Below are 19383 nucleotides of genomic sequence, written 5' to 3'. Positions count from 1 at the left end.
AAAGTAAAATACTGGAAGGAAATACACCAAAATTCTCGTAGTGGTTAACTACGTACGGTAGTAAATTATATGTGGTTTTCATTTTCCGCTTTGGACTTTTGTCTGTTTTCTACAACTTTTTCAAAGTTTTTGCAAAAGGCATAGAAACTTGGAAACCATCACAACCAGAAAAAAAATGAAAACTTGGACATTTAAATAGCATATACAATATGACTCAATTATATAAACATGCATAGAAAAGACAGGAAGGAAATATAAAGAACTGTTAACAGTATCTTATTTTGACAACTGAGATAGGGTCTCCTGTTCTGCTTTGCACTTTTCTGTAATTTCCACCTGGTAGAGAAACCATTTAGAAATAAATGAGGTCATTCTGTTCAAAAGTCATGAATCATATGAGATAATGAGTTCAAAAGCCTTTAGGCACTATACAGCAGAGGTAATAATGCATTAGTGTTATGAAGATGAGTTTACAATACGTATACTGTAAGTTAGCAAATTGGGTGCATTATCAGCCTCTCTGTGCATGAATCTGTTTCTCTATGACAAAGGCAACTTACAAATAACCTGACCAAGATTCCAGACCTACAAGTCAAACTAGGCCCTGGAATAGAAGTGCAATTCCAAACCTAACGGTCCACCCAGCAACATTACTGTATTGATGATAGCAGCAGATATCATGAGAGGCATGACTTCCCTGTTTCCACCATACCTAAATAAAGAGAAAAACCACACTGGTCTCTCTGGAGGTTGAATAGCAAAAGGAGGGCTTGCCTTGATTAATAAATCTAGATAGCTTGAGGATTCTGTGGAGATAGGCTTTGACATTTACATCTAAGTAGTTCATTTGTGTGAAAATCAATAAAATGATTTTTCAAGCAGACCCTGTAGGCATTTTCTTATTTCTCTTAAGAAATTCATGTAGTTTACGTAGTAATTTTAAAGACCTAAATGAGCTTTTTGATATAGTTTACTGTGAATTTTAATATAGTTGGGAAATAAAAAAGACAAACTAAATGTTAGACAAACATTTGCATATTAAGATTATAAAGATTTTTCATGTATATCAACTTATTCCCATTCTTAAACAGTCCTCTGAGGAAGAGTAGCTATTATCTCTGTTTATAAACATAAGGAAAAATGGGACACAAACATAGTAAATGAATTCAGCAAATAAGAAGTTGGGAACTCAAACTCGGTTCTTCTGGTCAGAAGAACCCTAATATCCACTGATTGCTCAGTGATACTGAGATGATTAGTCTAATTTTTATACTTCTCTGGTAACAATTCAATAGCTCTCTGTTACAGAAATCTCAAAAAGAATACACAGACTCTTCTTCCCCAATTCTGACTTTGGCCTTTGGGACAAGCCCTATGAGTATTTACCTCACCCATTGAGAATATTTCTGGACAGAAGACAACTGTAAGTTAAGTCCTTCATCTCTACATGAAAGCCTAAAAGATTTGTTGGTAAAGTAAAATACTATCTGAATTTCACAAGAGAGAAAACAGTACCATAGAATGTATATTATACAAATACGTTACCTTACAAGTGACATGGTAATGAACAGAGAGTTAATTGCAATCCTAGGTTTTTATGAGATACGGTAATTGTGATAAATAGTTACTAAGTAATTACCATTTCAACTATGCAATTAACTCATGCCAGCTTTACAAGTATATAAAGAATAAAATATAGCTTTTAAAAATAATAGATTCTCAGAAGTTGTAGCTTTTAGGCTTAAGAAACCTGTAAAACAGAGTTTGATAACAAATGTATTTTCCTGTATAATGTTATTCCATGACTTCCTCCTTTCTTTTTGGTTTAACCACTTAACTACAAAGGTAAAGTGACTTATCAGCTGAGCCTCTGAATGATGAATGTAATAAAAAATCCGGCAGGGCCAGCCCAGTGGCTCAGGCGGTTAGAGCTCCGTGCTCCTAACTCCGAAGGTTGCCTGTTAGATTCCCACATGGGCCAGTGGGCTCTCAACCACGAGGTTGCCAGTTCAATTCCTCAAGTCCCGCAAGGGATGGTGGGCAGCGCCCCCTGCAACTAAAGATTGAACACGGCACCTTGAGCTGAGATGCTGCTGAGCTCCCAGATGGCTCATTTGGTTGGAGCGCGTCCTCTCTGCAAGGCTAACTGGACCTGGAGCTGAGCTGCTCCCTCCACAACTAAGACTGAAAGGACAACTTGAAGTTGAATGGCACCCTCCACAACTAAGATTGAAAGGACAACAACTTGACTTGGAAAAAAAAAAAAGAAAAGACCTGGAAGTTCACACTGTGTCCCCCAATAAAGTCCTGTACCCCTTCCCCAATCAAATCTTAAAAAAAAAAAAAATCCGGCACCACCCCACCCCACCGGCCCCGTATGCGATGTCAGAGGGGTAGTAGGTAGGGGGAGGGAGGTTGTCACTGTGTGAAGGATATAAATGGTAAATGTTTAACTATTACATTGTTTTGTACACCTGAAACTAATTAAAAAAATGTTTAAAAAAGATCCCCTGGAATAAATTTTAAAAGAGCCTTTTATACTTATAGAGAAAGCCTCTACACATTTTTAAATTTCACAATTATGAGTTTGATTTGTATTCTTAAATTGTTCCTGCCATCTGCATACAAATATGTACTGAGTATTAAGTATGACTTTTTTACTAATATTTTACAGATATACACCTGTGTGTATATAACCTTTTAAACTATCCAGACTAAAGAGTGCATGAAAGTATTGTTAGGAAGCACAGCAACCATGAGTATAACACTTATGAACCCACCACCTGACCTAACAACTGGACTGGGACCCATCTTCGTACCCATCCTACCTCCCGGCCTGTTCTCCAGAAGTAGCCACTGCCATGAATTTTGTGTTTTATCTTCCAGTCTTTTAAAGAAATGACATCATATGTCTACATCACTAAGTCTTATATTTTTTAGTTTTGAGCTTTATAAAAAGGATGTCTTAGTGCATATAGTCCTCTGGTACTTGTTTTTTCACTCAGTATTCTATTGAGTGAAATATTTCCAGATCCTTCCATGTTGCAAATAATTCAATCATTTTCACTGTTATACAATATTCCACTGTGTCACTATTCTATAATTTATGTATTCATCTTCCTTCTATGGATTTTTGAGTTTCCAGTTTTTCGGTGTTATGATCAATGATTTCATTAATTATTTTTGTACTATCTCTTGGTGCATATACACAAAAGTTTCTCTAGACTCTATATCTAGGAGTGAAATTACTGGATAAAAATGTTCAGCTTTACAATTAAGGGCCAAATGGTTTTTGAAAATACATTTTTCCCATTTATACTCCCACAAACAGTGTGATCAAAACTCCTTAATATAAGGGACAATTATAAATTTTATCTTAAAAGTGACTTTCAATATTGATCCTTTTGATAAATGGTTAATTTTGAGCATAACTATTAAACCACATTAAGTTTTCAGTGTTTCTCATAAAAACTTTCTAGATACAAAATTTAATAATAAATCTTCTGCTTTAAATGCCCTTTAAGTGAAAATGAATCTTTTAATAGTACAACTAAGAAAATTAACGCATCATTTTATATAAGTACAATAGTATATCTGGACTTATAATTTTAATATCTCAGATGTTCTGTCAAATGGAGAAGTATCTGTGACAAATATCAATCATGCTATAGTGTAATATATGATTTTATTTCACTGGACTCCAAAAGCACAAGGTCCTTTTCTAACAACCTAAGTTTTGATATTAATTACACAGATATATCAAGAATACTTGTTTTCTAAATAAAATTAGTGTACCATTGCACCAACTCTGTTTATATAAACCATACCTATCCTAAAAATCTTCATCTAATTGCCTTAGGCTTCTCTCTGATAATCTTCAGACAAGCTTCCTATATTATAATGTTAATCTAAAACATTACCTAAATTTCTTTATCCTAATTAACATACATCAACATTCTAGCTAATTTGCAATACAAAGCATCGTGAATAGTTGAGTAATCATCTTGTAATGGATCTGATGCTGACAAGAAACAGCTTGGGTGGGAAGATAAAATTTTCTTTCTCTCCCTGTAAGAGGTAGGGATTATTTTTTCTTTAGAGCAATTCAAAAAGAACAAAAAATAACTGTCAGCATCAAAAACACAACTATCTCTGGTAGTCTGGCAGAACAGTAAGAACAGGGTCCTTGAGAATTGTTGGCGTTAATCCATACTTGATGTTCATTTGTATTATACCAAGTTTTCTAACGGTAACATCCCATTCTATCTAAATTCTTCTGGTGACTTCTCTGAGCAGCCTGAGAATACTACTTTGTTTGGATTTACTTCAGTTTTCTTGTGTTCCCCAAATTGTTTCTGTTGAAAACATTTGTTTTATGCTGGGGGCACTGATAGAAAGATTAAATTGTGTATTCTGAGTAATTTGAATATAAGATTATTCACAAAACCTTTCTGTTTTTATCTTGGTGGGATGCTTGATGGGCCTACCAGAAAATCTTTTAGTCACACAGCGTATAACTTGGGGGTTGCTTCCTATATATCATACGATATTTCAAGTAAAGATTGTTATGACAAAATAATCACATGATCTGAGATTATACAGAGGTAAAGACACGACACGACACATGTCCCATTTGTATGGCACTTGGAGTTCCTCTTTCCTCTTTCAATATTGCTTCCTACAACATGCATTCATTGTTACATGAGCCCAAGTTGCCTATAACTTCTTACACTGTGGCCATAACCCTTAGTTCACTATTGCATTGTTTGTAAAGTAGCTGTTCAATCCCTTGTCTCCAGCCATAGCTGCGCTGGTGAGGGACTCGTTAAAAGGCTTCCCACTTCTCTCCAGCAACTCAAACACACATCCCTCCCTCCCACACTGTTTACTTCCACAAATATTTCTCAAATGATACCCTAATTTTAAAGGGTTTCCATCATCACAGACCCCTATACCCATTGTAGAGCTGGAGAAGACTTTGGACCCTGTGGCCCTAGAAATCCCAGAGGTTAACCAGATGACTTAAATACTGAAATTGAATACTATAATCTCTAAGATTACAACTGACAGATACCAACCAAAGTCAGGTACAACAAATATTTCTTTGAATTCAAATTACACAACTCTTCTAATACTTTTAACCAGTGATGTGCCAGTAAATGTTTAACCACTTGTTGGGGGGTGGGGGAGGGTTGTGAGCCAGATCGGCCTGATTTGTAGTGTTTGCCAATTTCTTGGTATAAATACTCCCATCATGGCTGATTTCAAGCTATATCAATGAATGTGAACTTGGAGTTGATCATAGCACAATATTATATAGTATTTCTATCATGCAGATTCAATGAATGTGAATAAATTCAAGAGCATAAATAATATTAAAATGTAGTAAAATAATTAGGAAGTGATGAGTTTTGAATATTTATCACCTTTGTTTTTAATATAGTTTATTAATTATAAGTTTATATAATTAATTTTAATAATGCCTGTGTTTAACAACAGGCTGGCAAAACTCTTTTTTGCTGAAGGAATATATGTATTCTAGATATTGTCTGTTGGACCTCAACTGCCATCACTACCACCTTCTAAATATTCTCCCAATCATGGGAAATGGAAGAATAAAAGCTACCTTTCCCAGAATTCTTTGCAGCTGGAATTTTGGATATAATTTAGGTTCCACTGATGAGATGAACTTGTGTGACATTTTGAAGGCAGAAGGGAGGCAGAAAGCATTCTTCCTATCAATGCTGTATCCAGTGGTCAAGCTCTGGTAAACTGAATGTTTGAATGTCTAATTTCAGGTTCTCCTTCCTAATCTCTAGCTTTGTGAAAGTGGGGCAGCTGCCTAATGACATCCCCTTAACTTCAGCTATTTAGAGATTTAGAATGCTTTTGTGTTACCTAATTCCCTGTATTAAATAATTCTACTTGAAGTACCTAGAGTGTTTTTTTTCCTTCCTCCACCGAACCCTGATATAACATGTATCCTTGCCTGCTGCTTGTTTCCTTCATGTGACATTAAAAGGAAACCTCAAAATAATCACTCGCATTGGTCTAATTAGTCTGTTGGCCTATATGGTTTCTCACTCTAAATTTTCTCTAGTGGTACTTTGCATTTCATTCACATCCAAAGATTATGCCATGGCATTAAACAAATACTACTCATTATAATTTTTTTTCAGACAATCTACTAGAAAGAACTGAGGAAATGAATGCTCAGTTAAATGATGAGAGAAAGAGAATAATTGTTTATTATTATTACTATTTTTTATAACATCAGAGCCCTAATGGTGAAGAATGACTAGTCATTTTCTATTTGTTTTTAATTTATATCTCCTCAAGTCTATCAGAATGGAGCCATATTTCAGGAAAAGTGAAAACAAGATTGTTTTTTTCTTTTAAGAATACCTAAAGAAAGAAATTCTGGACTTTCTTTTGTGAGCCTATTACAGTGTTTAACAAATTTTTTATCAGATAATATTCCTTACAACTAATCTAAATCTCTCTTTCTGCATTTTTTGTTTTTACTTTGTCCATGAGATTGGGGAGAGAAGGGAATTAAGTAATAACAAGCATATCACTTTGAGATTGAATCTAGTTTTTATTTTTTTCCTATTTATATCTTTTTTTTTCTCATCCTCAGGACTTTATCCTCATTTTCCGGTCTCTCTTGCAATCTTATTTTTGTTTTGTTTTGTTTTTCCAGTTCTATCCAGCAACCTCTTAGCATATCTCCTTGCCAAATTTTTCCTAACCACAGAACAGTTTCTGCTCCTGAAGGAAATCTTCTGTTTAAAAAAAAATCATGTAATTATCTTATGGACAAACATCTTTAGATATTCTTCCAGATATTCCCTTGGTCTTCCGATCTCATTTCCTTCTGCTCCCTTTGTACCTGATAATGCATTTGTTCAATTATTATCATCTATACCATGTAATGATAGACACTGTGAAGGCTCATTATGTTTTAATGTTTCTCACAATCTTTATTTAGAGACTAGCAAAATCTCTGAAGCAACACAATATGTAAAGAATTCTGTGGATGGGCAATTAAATGTTCTATTTCCTTGCTCACCTTGCAGATTAATGTACTGAATTGTTTTATTTTGACCAATGGAACCAACCAAAGCAAATAAATTAGAACTAAAGAAAATTTACTAAACTATTTGAAATAACCCAAAAACAAATAGTCTCATTTTTAAGTAGTTTACCTCAGGGATAAGATACATGATAGAGGGTAGATGTAAGATTATAGAAATAAGAGCAAATCAGATTTTTATTTTTAGTAAAATGAGCTTAACTATTAAAAAATGAACACAATTTTAATTTTAGAGTAAAAAATTTTTAAAGGAAATATAAGAAGTAAGGAGGAAGAAAGCATACCCTAGTAACTGTTAAATTTTCTCAAGATTTGGTTGAAGGACCTTTTCTCTAACTTCATCTTGTCACCCTAGAAGTTTCCAAACCTGCCCAATACATCTATTGCCATCCGTTATGGACTGAATGTTTGTATCCCTCCCCACCCGCACCAGATGCACATGTTGAAGCCCAAACGTTCAGTGTGGTTGCATTTGGAGACGGAGCCTTTAAGGAAGTTAGTTAGGTTAAATGAAGTCATAGAATGGGATCCAATAGGATTAGTGTCCTTATAAGAAGAGACATCAGAGAATGCACTCTCTTGTGTGTGTGTTCTCTTTCTCTACACACACACACACACACACACAACCACACACACAACCACACACACCAAGGAAAGGCCATATGAGGACATAGCAAGAAGGCAGCCATCTGCAAACTAGAAAGAGAACACTCACCAGAAACTGAATCAGCCAACCTCAATCTTGATCCTTCATCTTGAACTTCCAGCCTCCAAAATGGTGAAAAAATCAATTTCTGTTGTTTGAGCCACCCAGTCTATGGTATTTTATTTATTTTTTATTTTTCAATTACAGTTGACATACAATATTATATTAGTTTCAGGTGTACAACATAGTGATTAGACATTTATGTAATTTACAAAGTGATCACCCTGGTAAGTCTAGTACCAATCTAACCCCATATATAGCAATCTCTGGCAGCCAGAGCAGACTAATACAAATTTTAGTACCATGAACGGGTGTTCCTATAACAAATACCTAAAAATGTGAAAGTGGCTTTGGAACTGGGTGATGAGTAGAGGCCAGAAGAGTTTTCAGGTGCATACTAGAAAAAGCCTAGATTTCCTTAAAGGGACCGTTGGTTGAAATATGGATATTAAAGGTGATTCTGGTGAGAGCTCAGAAAGGAAAGAAGAGAGACTTCATTATTTTAGAGAACACATACGCACATATCATCACGAACAGAATGTTGATAGTAATATAAATGTTGTGAATTAACAGGGGGCCCCATACTAAACCTGATGAGCTCAGCAGAGGCCTACAGGGCAGGACTTACAAATTCAAAGACTGAAAGTAACAAGACAGGATGGTCTGAACATACAAATTCCCAACTAAACTTGGGTCATGACATCCTGGGGTTATAGTGTCCTTGACAAGGGTCAATCTTCACCTTAAGTGAGCTTCTCTAGTGTCTTTTTGCATCTGAAATAACATTTCTTTGAAATGTCAGAGTAATCTTTCCCAGACCCTTCAAGACATAAACTGCTGGCACCAGAGCATGAGACCACAGAACCCCTCATGTTGATCTTGTTCCCTGAATACCGTCTCTATGTGCTGTAAATGTTAACTGTCCTGTACCCACCAATGTAAAGCAAGTAAGTGTCTCTCTGTTTTACTTTTTATCCAATCCCAGAGGTTTCCCCATTTTGTTTTCTCTTGCCCCCTTAATCTACCACCAATGGATTTCATGTAACTCTCCTTACGTCTCCTCCTTTTATTTTAATGTATAAAATAAACTGCAAAACAGCCATTTCTTTGGAGCATTTTCTCAATTCATTGAGATTTTGCTTCCTGGCAAGTATAGTCAGTTTGGTTCAAATAAACTCATAAAGATTCTCCAGGTTTGGACATATCTTAACAAAGTTAAGGGCCATTCTGATGAGGTCTCAAATGGAAATGAGGTAAATGTTACTGAAAATCAGAGGAAAGGTGATCCTTGTTATAAGTGGCAAAGAACTTGGCTGAATTTTGATAGTGTTCTAGTGTTTTGTGGAAGGTAGAACTTGCAAGCAATGAAATTGAATGTTTAGCTGAGGAGACTTATAAGCAAAGTATTAAAGGAGTGGCTTGATTTCTCTGAATCACTTATAGTAAAATGCAAAAGGAAAGAAATAAATTGAAAGAAATGTTAAACAAAAAGGAAGCAGAACTTGAAGATTTGGAAAATTCTCAGTCAATCCATATTGCAAAAAGTGAGAAAGCTTGTTCTGAAGAGAACACTAAGGGTGTAGATGAGGTGTGAACCTCTAATTTAATCAGCCACTTCAGCAGGTGCCCAACTGAGAGATGGGATTATGCCAGGAGAAACACTGCCAGCTGAGATTAAAGGGGACAGAAAAAACATGACAGAATGAAAGAAGGCTATTATTGGACTTCTGGGATTCTACAGGACAAGACAATACAGCCATCTGACTGTGAACTTGCATTTTCTATTATCAAAGAAAATAGAAAAATGACCCTGAAGGCAATCCCGAGATCAAGGGGGCTGCCACTCCCACCACAACCCCAGGCAGCAGGGCTGGTTCCTCCTCAATTTTAAAGGGCAGGGCCTCTTTGATCGTGGGGTGGGGATGCTCAGGATATCACAGCCCAGTGTCACAAGAGTGGGACTGCCCCCCACCCCAGAGCCACGGGAGTGCTGCTGCCACTAGAATGCTCACCTGTCCTAAGCCCACTCTCCCACCCACACACTTCCTAGTTAACTATTATCCCCTAGGTCTCAGCTCATACATCATTCTCTCAAGAGCCCTTCCTAACTCTGTCATCTAAGTGAAGTTCCCTTTGCCCCCTTTCATGGCAAGTTGTACTTCAGAGTGCTCATGAAAGTTGTAAATATACATTTTTTGTGATTTTTAAGAATTACTGTTTTTTACCCCCCACTCTATCTATATATACTTTATGTGCTCCATGAGGGCAGGAGCTGTCTCTGCTTTGCTTTTCATTGCAACTCCAGCACCTAACAAAATGCCTAGCACACAGTAGGCATACTGTAAATATTTGTTCATGAATGAATGAAGATAGTTATTCTAAAATCATTACTTCAGCCCCACTCAAATTCTTTTTCTTATTGCAGGTAATAAGTGAAACTAATCAATGTGTCTTTGAATCTTGGAAAGCAATAAAAAGAAAAGTCAAAGAATAACCCACCCATTGAAAGTTGAAAATTGACTTTACTAACAGATAGACAGCATTAAAGGCCATTCAGAAATTTTTTTTATTGTGCATGATTGTTCACCTTGTCTTAAGACCATGCTTTCATTACAGACACAGGGAAATTCTCTGCAACAACAAGTATCTTTACAAAGTCAGTGTCCTTTGTCCATATTTCTACTAGGATATTTGTCTTTTTTCTTCTGAAATATAAAATTTTTTTTATTATTAAGGCTGTTATTCAAGTTGTAAATATTTTATTAACCTTTGCTATTAACCTTTCCATTGTTTATGATGCTTAATTTAAGAAGCTTTGTTTTATTTTGTGCTTTGTTATTTATATTTTATTTTTATAAAGCTAATTCTACGTTTTCCTTTGTAATTTGTGCCTTTACATCATGGCTAGAATGGGCAAGTAAGCTTTTTATTCTTCTATGCATACCAGAATCTGCAGTACACCCAGAGTACATTTTTCAACTATTTTTACCACTATCCTCAAAGCACTATAGAATATAACTCATTCATTTATTCATTCATCTCTTTATAAATTTATCATTTATTCAGCACCTCTCATGTATGAGACACTGTACTAGAAATCATGCAAAATTAATACAATCCCCATCTTCATGGAGTTTGTAGTGAAAAAGGCAGTTCTTTAACATACAATCACTCATAAATATACTACAGATTGACAAATGTTGTTGACAAAAACGTAAGCATGCAAGATATACTTCCTGCTGAACTTGCCCATTGTAAAGTCAGGCAAAAGGGGCTGGCAGCCCTTCCATAATGGAAGAAATCGTTGTTCTTCATTTGGCTCTCCTTATGCCAGGGTTCACTACTGCCATGTTGATTTCTTGACACTTCTACCCCCAAATCACGCACCCATCTTTACCACCCAAAACACATTGTGCGACTTGCAAGTTATTTAACCTCTTTGTACCTCAATTTTCTCATCAGTAAAATAGACATAACTATCATACCACTGTGTGGGTCATTTTAAGGATTATAGAAGCTAATACGCGTATACAGGAAGTGCTTAAAACAGTGCCTGGCACATAGTGAGCACCCAATGAAAATGAATTGGCTGAATAGATACAATAAGTTTATAGGCAACTCTTATAAATGTAGGGCGGAGTATAAGACCCTAACTAACACAAGGCATTATGGGGATTTTTTAGGAGAAAGAAGTTATATCCGATTGGAGAGGTCAGGAAGACTTCATGATGCAGGAGATGGAAGGATTTGGGATGGAAGGATTTGGACACACAGAAAGAGCGGGGTAAGGTAGGGGGTGTAGACTTCCAGAAAGAAGAAGTGGCACCATTCTGTTTGCTCACAGTGTTTCAAAAAGAGGAAAGCTTAAAGAGCTAGCAGGAAATAAAGCAGGATGGGTCACTTGTCACTGTATTTTGAAGAACTTGAACAATAAGTTTATATTATGTCATCGCTATACAGAGAGGCTGGCAGTTGCAAAAGAGGAACAAGATCAGAAGTATGGTTAAGACAATATGATTAAATCCAGTCAAATCCATCATCATAATAGGAAAGGATGCCTCAAAACTTATAATTTATATTTATACACCCATGTTTATAGCAGCACTGTTCACAATAGCCAAGGTAGAAGCAACCCAAATGACAGATGAATGGATAAATAAAATGTGGTATATACATACACTGGAATATTATTTAGCTTTAAAATGGAAGGAAATCCTGTCACACAAGCTACAATATGGGTGAATCTTGAGGACATTGTGCTAAATAAAATTAGCCAGTCACAAAAATACAAATACTCTATGATTCCACTTATATGAGTTATCTAGAACAGTCAAATTCATAGAAACAAAGTAGAATGGTGGATGCCAGAGGTTGTAGGGAGGGGGTAATGGGAAGTTGTTCTTAATGGGTATAGAGTCTCAGTTTTGCTAAATGAAAAAGTTCAATGTGAACATACCTAACCTACTGAGCTTTATACTTAAAAATGGTCAAGATGGTAAATTTTATGTTATGCGTTTTTTACTACAATTAAAAAAAAATCAGAACTTGCTGTTGGTGACTTCACTATTTCTCACTAATAAACTAATGTGGAGTTGTTGTTTTTTATTTACTTTTATTTATTTTTTTTTTTGCAGGACATATGTCTTTTTTTTTTTTTTTCCATTGGGGAATATTGAGTGTGTTTCTCCAGGGCCCATCAGTTCCAAGTCATTGTCCTTCAATCTAGTTGTGGAGGGCGCAGCACAGCTCCAAGTCTAGTCGCCGTCCTCAATCTTTAGTTGCAGGGGGCACAGCCCACCATCCCATGTGGGAATTGACCCGGCAACCTTGTTGAGAGCTCGTGCTCTAACCAACTGAGCCATCCAGCCGCCCCTCCAGAGGCTCAGCGGCAGCTCGTTGTCTTCAGTCTAGTTGTGAGTGGACATAACATATGAAATATCATTCCATTGTGATTGTAAACACTTACAAGTCAGTGAAAATGTCTCCATGCTTCCTGGATGAGACCCAGTTAGAAGTCAAAGAGAAGGCCTGATTGCTGTGATTATATGTTTGGATCTAATTTTAAAATATCTGTAAACTTTCAACAAAAATATCCTGTGGTTTGGGAGGAGAGTACATTCTTATTTATGATTCATCCTAAAGATTAACAGTTACTGAACAACAAAGCCTCATCTTCACACAGATAATTCTTGTTGGGAATAGGGAAGAAGAGGAGAGAAAAACAGCATAATAAGAATTGGATGAGAGGAAGAGGGAGATGTGGTTTGACAAAGCATATTTTTAAAGCCTCCTTTTTTTATTTTAATTGTTGTAATGTTTTGCTCTTGTAGTCTTAGAAGAAAAACAAAGTGAAGAAATAATTTTCCTCTTCCTCTCTGTGAGGAAGAAACGTTGGACCTTGGGCTCCCTGGAGGGAGACAGCAGTTTATTCAAGGGTATTTTGTTTGGGAAGTCTGTGCCTATGAGAGAGAAAAGCCTGGAACTAGGGATGGAACAAAATGTTTCCAGAGAGGAGGGGCCACAAGGTGGAGGTGCTGTGTGAACTCCTGAGGACTGAGGACCAAGGTCATGACATTGGGAGCCCAGGCCAGACCCAGAAACCCAAGCTTATGACAGCGGCAATCAATGCTACCATCAGAGGATATCCGCTGCCTCAGGGTACAGATGGGTAGTACAAGGTGGCCTGGGCACAAAGCCAGGCAAGCAAGTCCTGCTTTAGAGGGGCAAGGCCACTGGTGGCCTCAGGGAGGGCTTCTTTTCCAGTCAAGATTCCCTAAAACCCTAGTCAACATGGCTGCTTTAAAGTTGTTATAATCTTCCCCCGCCCCCCAATTTTTTTGTTTTTATAATTTTGATTCTGAGATTATTTTTCTATGCCTAACTCATTTCATTTATATTTGGCTCTAATTTCTGAGGAAAATATTGTGCATATTGTAAAACAATTTTTGAACTGTTTCAAATGTCACTGGGTTAATACTAAATTTAACTATTAAAAGATATGCAACAATAGAACATTGTGTAAAAATTAATTAAGCCTCCATTAATTTTAAATTGGCTAGTTTTTATTAAACAAGTGAACTTCATTAACCTTCAGGTTTTAAACATTGTCATAGGCCCCTGAAAATCTCGCAGGTCCTAGCACTCTGACTCTAGGATCGAATGGATAAAATATTCCTGGATGTATCCCAGAAAAAGGGAAGGGGCTAGAAGGATCACCAACATTTCATATGTTACCAACCATGTGGAGGAGAAAGCTCAAATCAGCTTTAATTTGGGATATTAAAGAAATGCAACATTCCTTGTCTCTAGGTGTCATGGAGGTATACATGCGAAGACACACACTGAGGAGGGTGGGGATAGGGGTGATGGGCTTTAAAGGTTTGAGAAGCCCTGATCTACTCAATTCTTGTTCCAAGGGTTTCGAGGCAGCATCAAAGGTGTTAACTGGGGCAGGGGCGGGGAGAGGCTCTCGCTGACAGCTAACAGGAGGTGCCCACACACCAAATGGGGGCTACTGGCTCCAAAAATGTTTTGAATAATTGCACAAGTCAAATTTTGAAGTGGTTATCCTCCAAAAGTAAATATTTTCAGGACAAAATTCATTTAGTTAAATGCTTGTTAGTGTGCTTTACTTTATTTGATTGTGTTATGCTTATTGCTTGTTCACTTGTGGTACACAGAGGTTCAAAGGCTGGATTACAATAGGATTTTTTAAATTAGCACAGTGGCTGTGCTGCAAAGTTTTAATTTTGTTTACAAAATGCAAATTTGCACACCACATAAAATGAAGTGGTGGCTTTGTCTAATGGCAAGGAAGTGAACTATGCAGCCTTATTGGCCCAAATCTATTTATTATGTCTTGATACCATATTATGTTAGGCACCAACATTCCTCCACTTCGCCCCCGAGTGTGTGCTAGTCCTTGCTCTCAACAGGTTATGTTCTTTTTGTAAGGAAAGTGATGTACTGTGTTATCCTACTTCCCCTAGAGCCTCAGGCAAAAGTAATACACACACTTTACGGTTGGAGTTGGGGTGCAATACCAAGAAGCAAGAGCAAGGGGCAAGGGAATCTAGAAAAGAGGGGAAGCAAATACAAAGTGGTCCATTCCCACCTGGCCACATCTATACCACAAAACACAGCTGGGTGCTCAGTCATAAACTTCACCTCTCAAGCACCTGTATGGAGACACTGCATCTCAGAACAGTTCATGGGAGGAAGGGGAGGGAGAAGAGACAAATATTTGTTCGCCTGCTTCACATCTATGCTTTCTAATTGGAAAAGTTCCCCCCAAGGGGCACTAACTCCCCCATACCTGCCAGTGTGACCTGGCCCTCTGGGCAGCTGCTGGACATGCCAAAGCCTAGTATGTCAGCAGAGGGGGCGTCCTCTGAGGGAGGGAGCTATAGCTCAAGAGAGAGGCGGCAGGAACCAGGGCAAGAAGCAGAAACACTCCCGCCTGCCTACCTGCAGTCTCATGGCTTGCGTGGTCACACCAGTGCCTGTGACAGATGCTAAGAAGCTCCTGCAGCATCATGCCTCAGTCGTGACAATGATGCCCCAGGGAAGCAGACGAAAGGAGTGTGGGTGTGGTGCTACTGAGTTGTGCTATGAGCACAGGGGTCAGGGAGCCCTGCTGCCAAACTGGTGAAAACACAACTTCCAAGGTGAGCTTGTTGAGAGCCTCCCTCCAAGAGTAGTCAAAATCTCCTCTCCACAGCCTACAAGATTCTGGTTCATGCAGGCAGTTTTCCCAGAGGGTCATCACTGAGCAGAAAGCCTGAGACGTCTGAGAAAATCTGGGAAGGTTCATAAACGAAGTCTAGTACGTACTCCGCTAGAAAACAAGGAGAGGTCAATGCAAGGCAGTACAGGTATATTCCATAGACATCTTCCCAGTCAACAGTTTCCTGGTAGGATGCCTCTTGCTTTCAGTGGTTTCTAGCATATTTACAAGGTTGTGCAACCATCACCATTAACTAATTCCAGAATATTTTTGTCACCCCAAAAGGAACGCTGTACACATTAGCAATCACTCATTTGCCCCTCCTCCAGCTCTTGTCAACCACTAATCTATTTTCTGTTTCTTTATTCTGAGTATTCCATATAAAGGCGGTCATACAATATGTCTATGCCTTTTTGTTCTATTCAGGCCCTCATTGGATTGGATGATGCCCACCCACATTGGTGAGGGTGGATCTCTTTAGTCAGTCCACTGAATCAAATGATAAACTCTTCCAAAAACACCCTCACAGACACACGCAGAAGCAGATGTCTGGGCATCTCTTAGGCCTGTGAAGTTGACACATAAAATGAACTAGCACAGCTACATAGGACATGCAAACTGCACATGACTGCGTACAAAGCAATCACTAGTTAATAATGGCATTAATTTTTGGAGTAATTAGAATGCGATGGTTTGAGCAATTTACATCCGAACACAAGACATTTTGTTTATTATGTTTAGACTTTGTACTGTGTAAAGTGACATTTCAGGAAATGCGTCAGCATTGACCAATAGCCATTACAGTTTTTCCCATTTAAAATAATGGCCAATAGAACCCACTTAGCGTTTGTTGCATATAACATCTGAAATGCAGGACTGGGGCACTCATATTCAGAGGAGATGCTTATAATCCAACGTTCTACTCTAGGTCAGATCCCTAGTAGAAAAAGAGAGCCTCGAGCACTGAAGTAGGTGGGAAGCGCTTCACGGAAACAGTGTGAGAGGAGAGTGTTCGGTGAGGAGGAGGAGCAGAAAGTGAGGGGGGTCACTGAGGTGTGTGTGGGAGGGATGGAGGGCTCAAACCCCCTGCCATGCAGCTCGCCACAGCGTAATCTTCTGGAGCTACCCTACACCAGCAGGCACTCGAACTTGTCTTTTGCTGAAATGATCTTGGGACTACAGAAAATGGGCTCCGACCATATATGACTATGACTACTGTTCATTAAATAACTTTGTCTTCTGAAGTTTTAGAAGAAGTCAGAGATACAGACATAGCAATTTATCAGCCAAGTCACAAATCCTTAGTAAGCCATTTATAAAAAATCAATCCCAACAATGCAGTCCTAAAACAACCATCAAAACAGAAGATATTTTTCTATTTCCCAGGGTCTCAACCCCTTTCACCCCCTCAGAACATGCGAGGGATGTGACACACCCCCTCCAGCTTCTGGCTGCCTGGGCAGTGCTTCTCCCCTGGGCAGCAGGCTCCCAGGGCTGCTAATGACGCCTTGAGTTGGAATGGAGGGGCTGGAGTTAGAATTTGTGGAAAACGCAGAGAGACAGCTCCTGGGTGATTCAGAGACCTATTCTGTGGCATGTGACTGCACCTCTCCAGCAGCAGCTACAGCGTAATTGACTAAGGGCCCCAACATGGCAACCCTGAGTTTGGGCTGAGGCCAGGCTTTCAGCAGAATGTTCCCAGTGAACAACTGAGTGCTGCAGGGACACTAAGTACCAAGACAGGCTCGGTCCTGGGAGACATGGGTTTCACTGGCCCATGGCTTTGGCTCGAGGACTCCCTGACAGCTTTGCTGGACCTACTTGAGGCGGTAGGTGGTCTAGGACATTTCCACCAAAACTTCCTGTCTGTCTCCTTCCTTGATTCTGACTTGCATCACAGTTTGGTGGCTCTCCTAGTTTATTCTGCTCCCTCCTCATTTTCTCTCACGCAAATGTTTCCCTTAATAAAATCCTTTCACATCTAATCCCATCAAGGATGCTTCTCAGGGGACCCAAATAACACACTTTCTTACTTTATAATCACTAATTTAGATTCTCCTTACCCAGAATTTCTGGCACTGCCTCAGAGGTAGAAAACTTATAATCATACTCAGTTGTACATGTTCTTCAGAATATTCCTCTAGCCAGGGGGCTGCTTTTCTATGAAGATATCTGCTACTCTTTACAATGTGTCTTCAAAATAAGCTCTTCCAAATTTAAGTCTTCAGCTTTCAGTTAATTAGTAATTATTCTCTACATGGTGACATATCCACAAAACCTAAAAAAAAAAAAAAAAAGCAATTAGTTTCTTCTACTCTTCCCTTTTCAAAGTAAGACCATCAGAAACACGTTTATTGGGCTGGCCTGGTGTCTCAGGCAGTTAGAGCTCCATGCTCCTAACTCCGAAGGCTGCTGGTTCGATTCCCACATGGGCCAGTGGGCTCTCAACCACAAGGTTGCCAGTTCAATTCCTCGAGTCCCGCAAGGGATGGTGGGCTCTGTCCCCTGCAACTAAGATTGAACACGGCACCTTGAGCTGAGCTGCATCCCAGATGGGTCAGTTGTTTGGAACGCGGGCTCTCAACCACAAGGTCGCCGGTTCGACTCCTGCAAGAGATGGTGCTGCGCCCCCTGCAACTAGCAACGGCAACTGGACCCACAGCTGAGCTGCGCCCTCCACAACTAAGACTGAAAGGACAACAACTTGACTTGGAAAAAAGTCCTGGAAGTATACACTGTTCCCCAATAAAGTCCTGTACCCCTTCCCCAATAAAAAAATATTTTAAAAAAAAACACGTTTATTTTTCAGTTACATTTTTGCTCATTTGAGATGTTTTTTAAAAACAAAAATATTTCTAGGTTCTAAAACACTGTTTGCTGATGTGGGGAATCTTAACTTTGATTGGGTCCAGAGACTCTTCACGGACCAGCACTTACCCCAGAGAAAGACATAGGCACGCAAAGTTTTACACAAAAATCCTAGACTCGGGGTATTTCTAGGCAAAGGAGAATTTCAGAATGTCCCAGTTGCCGCTCTTAGTTAAATATTTTTTGCTTCCTAGTCTCAGCGGCTTTTGAAAAGGAAAAGTCAAATTTGATTTGGAAACCATGTGTAAGTCAACAGAACAACAAATGTTAAGTCTACATAACTTATATTTAACTGTGACGATGATTTTTTTCACATACTCTTCCTGTATGAAGCAGTTGATGGGGGAGTGCAGAAGATAATGTAGGAATATGGAAAGCAGGCTCTGGAGACAAACTCCTTGAGTTTAAATTCCACACTGTCATTCCTTTAATATGCCAAGCATTCTCCCACCTCAGGGCCTTGACACTTGTACCCTCTTCCTGAACATTCCTTCTCCCAAATATTTGCGTGGCTCATTCCCTCATTTCTTTAGCTCATTTCTCAAATGTGACCTTATCAGAGAGGCGTTCCCTGCAGGAGCCTACTCTCTACCCTGACTTTGCTTTATGTTTCTTCATAGAACTTATCACCACCTGCCATATAGTGTTTACTTACTGTCAGTGTCCTCCTGAAAGGATATAAGCTCCATGTAAGCAACAATTTTGTGCACACACACACACACACACATTAACCCCAGGCTTGAACAGTGCCTTACACATGGCAGGTACTCAATAAATATTTGTTAAATAAATTGTAGAACCCACAAATAGTATACATTTTGGAATGTTTGTACAGAACAAAGACTACTCCTGATAAAATATCCTAAATTACTTCTAACTAAGAGTATGCTATTCATCTTTTAATAAGACAGTTAAGTGACTTTTCAAAGCAAATACTCTTGTCTGCAAACATATAGTATGGAAGTACATGTTGATTTAGCTATCTTG

General features: G+C 38.5%; 1 long non-coding RNA gene across 1 annotated transcript in view; it reads right to left on the bottom strand.

Annotated features, from left to right (window-relative positions):
- Positions 1–12483: 12483 nt before the first annotated feature.
- Positions 12484–19383, bottom strand: part of LOC141570529 (uncharacterized) — a 37201-nt gene continuing 30301 nt past the window's right edge. The window contains exon 4 of the long non-coding RNA XR_012494611.1: positions 12484–17806. This is a non-coding gene — a long non-coding RNA (uncharacterized LOC141570529). The remainder of the gene's footprint in view (positions 17807–19383) is intronic.

Source organism: Rhinolophus sinicus, linkage group LG01 (genome assembly GCF_036562045.2).
Source record: "Rhinolophus sinicus isolate RSC01 linkage group LG01, ASM3656204v1, whole genome shotgun sequence".
NCBI lineage: Eukaryota > Metazoa > Chordata > Mammalia > Chiroptera > Rhinolophidae > Rhinolophus > Rhinolophus sinicus.
Note: the sequence above shows the minus strand (reverse complement) of the source record. Positions and strands in the feature narration are given on the sequence as shown.